This window comes from Diabrotica virgifera, chromosome 6 (assembly GCF_917563875.1).
Source record: "Diabrotica virgifera virgifera chromosome 6, PGI_DIABVI_V3a".
Lineage (NCBI taxonomy): Eukaryota > Metazoa > Arthropoda > Insecta > Coleoptera > Chrysomelidae > Diabrotica > Diabrotica virgifera.
Genome location: NC_065448.1, coordinates 5,778,044 through 5,785,014, shown reverse-complemented (window position 1 = coordinate 5,785,014; position 6,971 = coordinate 5,778,044).

Sequence of the window (6,971 nt, the reverse complement as noted above, 5' to 3'; positions counted from 1 at the left end):
AACCCTATCAAATTAGCTGTCAAAATGACAGTGTTGCCATTTAATAAAATCGACGATGACGTCATATCTCTAAATTGGGACACCCTGTATACATTTTTATTGAATGTCAAAAAGGACAATTTGAAATACTAATCGACGGGTCTGAGCATTTTCCAAAAAAACAATTAGTATTTGAGATATTGAATTTATTCCACTTTACAGACTCTCTCTGTAGTTCTGATCTCCTTTTTTTTTGCCTTTATGACTTTTCTACCCCCCCGCCCCCCCGATCGTTATAACTTAACCAGTCCATTTGGAATATTTACCTGATATAAATTCAGAGAGTGATCCAAGAGTTTTTTTTATCTTTTGTTAGCCCAATAAACCTATAAATAATGAAAAAATAATTCAGAACCGACATAATACCTATTATATTCGCTGGACTTGATCGAAAATTTCTAATAATCCCCTAACACCTCCAACTTTCGAACATTCTTAGAATGTTCACGACGCTTATCAGAGGCCGCCTTAATTAAAGGGTCAGGTATCAAGTCAGGAAATTTATGGGACCACCGTGCCTAGTAGGCTACGGTAGAAAATTTCATCGCCATCGCCATCGTGTTCCTTTTCGCAGCGGAAATTAACTCATTTGTTTTGAATTACAGCGCTAGCTTCCGTCTGGGAGTGGAACTAAATTACGGAATTGTTCTTTTCTTGGCATGTTGACTCTAGTTGTGGTAAAGCACGTCTAAAGAAAAAAATAATTAATTTTTTCAAAAACAAATCATTCTAATTAGCACTAACCAAAAATTAGATGCAGACATAACAAGCTGAAAATGCGAGCATTATCATAAGGAAAATTTTTGTATATTTACGTATTCTATTTCATAATATGGAAAATTTGCTATTATGAAAAGTTGTTCAGAATTAAAAATTAGGTTTTAATGTGCAATTATATCATTCTAATTTAAATGTTGTGAATTATAAAGGTAGGTACTTTACTCTTGATCGAAATTTATATTTTTTATATACCTCGTATAAAATTAATAAAATTTGATAAATGATGGTTGCATCATAAATCTTAGACCATGAAGAGCTTTTTATGAAGAATAACTTTTCTTCGTCAAATTAAAAATAAAAGAGTTAATACATGAAAATATTGTTGGTATCCATAATTTGAGAAAAATCTTCAAATATTTTTTTCCATTAGAAGGATGTAATTGCACATATAAGACCATAATTTGTTATTCCAAACAACATTTCATATATTCGGTTCGCTAAACTCAGACACAACTGGCTAGTGATTTTAGTCAATAATTTTGCCAATTCGACAAAAAAATAATTACTCCTATTTTCGTCGTCTCTACGTGATTATATATTGTAAAATCCGGAGATATGGGATGCAGCCAGAAAGCAGTTTATTAACGAAAAGTCTTAAGATTTAAAATATTGTTTATTATATTTTTATTTCAATTATTCTAATTGTTTAAAAAGTAGTAAACTTTGTATCTGGGGCTTTTCGTTATTTTCCTCGTAATACGAGAGATGTCGCTGATTTGCGTCTCAAAAGGTGGGTTCATTGCATCGCGATGTTTTGCCTTAAAAGAGGCAGAATATTTGTATTCCCTTCAGAGTTGTGACTGCATAATCTTCACTGATGATGCATAAGGATGCTGAAATAGTTGCTATATGGAGATGGTAGTCCAACTCTGAATCGAATATAAACAAAACCTGCCTTGAACCCTTTTTAATTACTAAATAGTTAATAATTACTAAATAGCTAGCAATTTTGCCAATTTCGGCAAAGTTGGCAAAAAACAAAAAAATTACCTACTAAAATCACTAGCCAGTTGTGTCTGAGTTTAGCGAACCCACTATAATAACAATTTTCATTTCATAACAAATGGAACAGTCCATTTATCATTAGATAGTCCCATTAAAGGGCCGTATACTCGTATAAACCTTTTTACCTTTTTAACAAAAAAAATACCTACTAAAATCACTAGCCAGTTGTGTCTGAGTATAGCGAACCCACTATAATAACAATTTTCATTTCATAACAAATGGAACAGTCCATTTATCATTAGGTAGTCCCATTAAAGGGACGTATACTCGTATAAACCTTTTTAAAGTTAATAAATTATTGCTTTCAAAATATACTCAAATTGTATTTTTGAACATCTTATTTATTTTATATAATAATTAAACGCACTATCAAATGTCATTAATATTTTATTAATACTTAATTTAAAATTTAGTTTTACATTCATGAAATGTCAAACTCAAATGTAAATAACCTATGCTTTGCTTAACAAATTCAGATTAAAAAACTAGCCCACTTACTATCAACGATTTCAGCTGACGTTTAGTGTGTCGGCGGAAAATAAAAGGATTGTGACGTCACATTTTAGACTTTGAGGTCGATTATCTCGAAGACGGTTAGAGATATCGAAATGCCGTTTTCAGATTTGGATTCAGAAGACCAAACTACATAAAAATCCATCGGTAAATCTGCTCTAAGTATTAGGGATGGGAAAAACCTACCGGTTATAACCTAAAACCGGTTTTTTTACTTTTCAATAACCAGTTTTACCGGTTGTTTTTGTGTCCCGGTTATAACCGGTTTTTCCTTTTTAATGTAATAACCGGTGAAAAACCGGAGACGATATTATACCTCTGAGAAAAATAATGAATTCGAAGAAAAAATATTGTTTGTTTTAAATTCATCAACATTGGCCATTTTGATGATCTTAAGAATAAGCAATAAAATAAAGTATCAATCAGTTGTGCATTGTCAGCAGTGTGCAGTCAAGTTAGTTATTAAAATGCTACAGACTATACTTACAGTGGTGTACAAAAACGGGAATAAACTCATTTTTTATTATCAAATTATAAATTCAGCAGAAAAAAATCATTCCTGTGTAATTACTTAAAAAACCATGAAAAAAGATAAAATAGTTTTGCCTATCTTGTGTAAAAAGGAATTAATTTTTTTTTTACAGAAACTAACTTGAAAAAACACTTAGGACAATACGTCCAGTTCAGAATTAGAATAATTCCTTATGTGTTTTAATAAGTGTGACTATGTTTAATTTTGCATTTTTGTTATAGTCTAATTTATTCATATTAATTTTATATTCTTATAAATAGCTATATATCTTACCTACATTTTGTATTTTCAATCATTTGGTTTAGTTTGGCCCAAAATATTATTGCGCTAGTTTATTATATTATTTTACCTCCTAAAATATTTGTTTTCAAAATAATTTCTCCGCTGATATTGGAAACTGGCATCCGCTTTTAAAAATAGCTGCTGACATCCGTGTACCGAAACCGAGTACCTTAGCTAGTCTATATCTCTCTAATCAGCCCTAAACATCGATCCTTGGATATAGGCCTCCTCTTCCTTCCTCCGAACCTCACTAACTTGGACATTTTTCGTCAATTTTACCCCGCCGTGTTTCTTCAATGAATCTGACCATCGCATTTGTGACCTTTCCCTTTTTAGTTTGTGGTTCCACGGTCTCCAATGTATAATCATCTTAGCCCACCTTTCATCCTTCTGCCTTAGGTTATGTCCTGCGAACTTCTGATGACTGATTTTTATTTTCGATCCCAATTGGCTAGTTCGAACCTCCAGTTCCGCTTTCCCTATCCCACTGCGCAATACCCAAGATACGCCGACGCTGTGTACCTATATATCGATTGATTATATTGGTATCGATATCGATAGTATCGATATGGATAATATTGATATCGATTCGAATCGAGTATCGCAAACTAAAATGCAATTTACTGTAACGTTGTAACCTATTGGGTATTGGATATTAATTCAAAAAACCGAAAACCGGTTTTTAGAGTAACCGGTTTTTTGACCGGTTATAATTGTTAGGTTAAACCGTAATTAAGAAAAACCGGTATAACCTAAAACCGGTTTTTTTATCAACAACCGCCATCCCTACTAAGTATTGCAGGAGCGGCGACGCAATAACACACAGACTTTGCGAATTTATTTTTTTTTATTAACCCCACATTTATTACAATCTATCTATACAATCTAAACCTAAATGTTTAGGTAGATAACAGACAATAAGTAATAGGACTGACAATAATTAGGAATGACATGTAGGGAGGCATCCAGTGATGCACCCCTTTTTTAAAACTTAGCCTACAATACTGACTATTTCTGACATAAACTTATACACATTAATTTAGTACCTATTGTTCACTTAACTCTAACGGAACTTTTCGTTTTAACCTACGAACAGTACGCGGTTTAGTCACCTTTAAGTTTCTCTGTATGTTTTTTCGCGCACTTTTTGATGTCATCTTTGATGAGTCCGGCGTCCCGATGGATGGCTTCATTGGTTATGAACCATGGAACTCCTAGTATTGATCTCAATATTTTGGACTGAAATCTTTGTATGATTTCAATGTTGGAATGTGCGGCGGTTCCCCATAATTCTATCCCATAAGTCCACACTGGTTTTAGGATGGATTTGTAGATTAATATTTTATTTTCAGTTGATAGTTTTGATTTTTTGTCCAACAGCCAATATATGGTTCTTAACTTATGACCCAGTTGTTTTCGCTTAGTAAATATATGCTTCCTCCAGTTTAATCTTCTGTCCAAGTACATACCTAGATATTTGACTTCATTCCCTTGTGGGATTCCTTTACCGTTTAAGTATACAGCCGGACATGTTTCCCTACGCGTGGTAAATGTTAGGTGTAGCGATTTGTTTTCATTAATTTTGACTCTCCATTTTGTCATCCATTGTTGAATTTTATTTAGATTATTTTGTAAGATTTCTGAGGCTATTTTGGGATTTTTGTTCGATGATAGTATTGCCGTATCATCCGCAAATGTGGCTGTAGTGATATGTGTATTTGTCGGTAAGTCAGCAGTGAATATAAGGTATAATATAGGTCCTAGTACACTTCCTTGGGGCACCCCAGCGAGAATTTGTTGTATGTTTGTGTATTCATTCTCATACTTTACCTGGAAGTTTCTGTTGGTGATATATGACTTTAAGAGTATATAGTAATTTGTAGGTAAATTCTGTTTTAGTTTCCATAATAGGCCTTTATGCCAGACTTTATCAAATGCCTGACTTACGGCCAGAAATACCGCCGAGCAGTACCTATTATTTTCAAAGTCCTCGTTGATTCTCTCTACAATTCTATGTACCTGTTGTATTGTTGAATGTTGTTTTATAAACCCAAATTGGTGTGGTGGTATTTGTTTTTTGTTTTCTAGTATAGGCATTAGCTTAGTAAGTGTCAGCTTTTCAAAAACTGTGGATACCACTGGAAGAAGACTAACAGGACGGTAGGACTGTACATTCTCTGGTTCTTTTCCTGGCTTTAGTATCATTGTTATTTGTGCTAGTTTCCACTGTGATGGGAAATGACCTAGTCTCATTATAGAGTTAAATAACTGTGTCAGAAATTGGAAGCCTTTCTCTGGGAGTTGCTGAAGAGTTTTTCCTGTAATCAGGTCGTATCCTGGAGCCTTTTTTGGATCGACGTTGTGTTGTATAATATTTTTTACCTCATTTTTTGTAAATCTTTTTTCAGGAAGTTCTAGTTGATAAGGTTTTGTGAGTATCGAAATAATTTCTTCTTCAGTTTGTAGTGTGTAATTTCCCTCATTTGGTGTAAAGACTTTTTTAAGGTGTGTCGCAAATGTTTCGGCCTTTTCTAGAGGACTTCTCGCCCATTGTCCTGTTTGTGTTCTTAGTGGTGGGACTGTATAGTTCTGCCTTCGTAGAGTCCTTGTAGCTTTCCATATCGAGTAGTCAGTAGCTTGAGTTGCATCTAGTTTTTGTAGGTATTCCTGAAAGCTTGCATTTTTTCTGCTATTATCAATTTTTTTAGGTCTTTTTATGCTTTATTGAGGTTTGTTTTACTTTGAGGTGATCTTGATAATTGCCATTGTTTTCTGAGTCTTCTTTTCTCAATTATTTTTTCATGTATTGTATTGGAACAGTGTTTGTTCATATGTCGATTTGTAGGTAATGGTGTTGAGTTCCATGCTGCTTCCTGTAAAACTGTGTTAAAATGTTCTACTGCTTGTTCGATTTGTTTATCGGTCTTTAGTGGGATGTCTAAATTGATTTGATTATTTACTTGATATCTAAAATAACTCCAATTTGTTTTGTTGTTGTGTAATATACAGTTCCTTTCTATTTTTGTTATGTTTTTGCTTACAGTTATGATAACAGGTGAATGGTCAGAGGATAAATCGTAACAAGACTTTGGTTTAAAGTATTTTTCATTTATTCCTCTCACTATAGCAAAATTTGCGAATTTATAAAAGAAAAGTTTTCGTTGAAAACTAAGCTCACGTCACATATTTTAACTATGTACTTTAAAATTTATCTCCCTTAGTTCCGGTCTTTTCACCTCCGGATAACTAGTTACAGTACTAGTACTAGTACAGATTTACATGTAATCTTCGAGATAAACTTCTTGATAACTAGTTATCCGGAGGTAAAAAACCGGGCCTTAATCCCTCAAAAATCTTGTTACCATTTTTATAAGACATAGTCTGCCCAATATTGATAATATGTAAATGTACCTTCAGTATCAAATAAGGTATCAATATCTTAAAATTATTCTTGACAGGAAGCTTAGCAGGAAACCATTTATACAAAGTTTAGAATCAAAATCCTTAAAAGTTATGCATTTTTTTTTTAATTAATAAGGAGAAGTTGGTGAGAAGCAGATCCACAATCGTTTTAACTTTTTACAAAGCCTTTATTAGGTATATCCTGGATTACGTTATGTGGATTACATTTATGGCCAGTCCTTACACGCTATAAAGATTCGAAATAATTAAAAATGCTTCCTTAATACTCTGTTTACGTGCAATGTGTTCAATGCCTGTGGAACCACATCTAATTGAAACACTCGAACCACCATTATTTTTGTAGAGGGAATCGTTGTCAGAAAAATGTTTTATTTAATGTTTTTAAGTACTAGTCAAC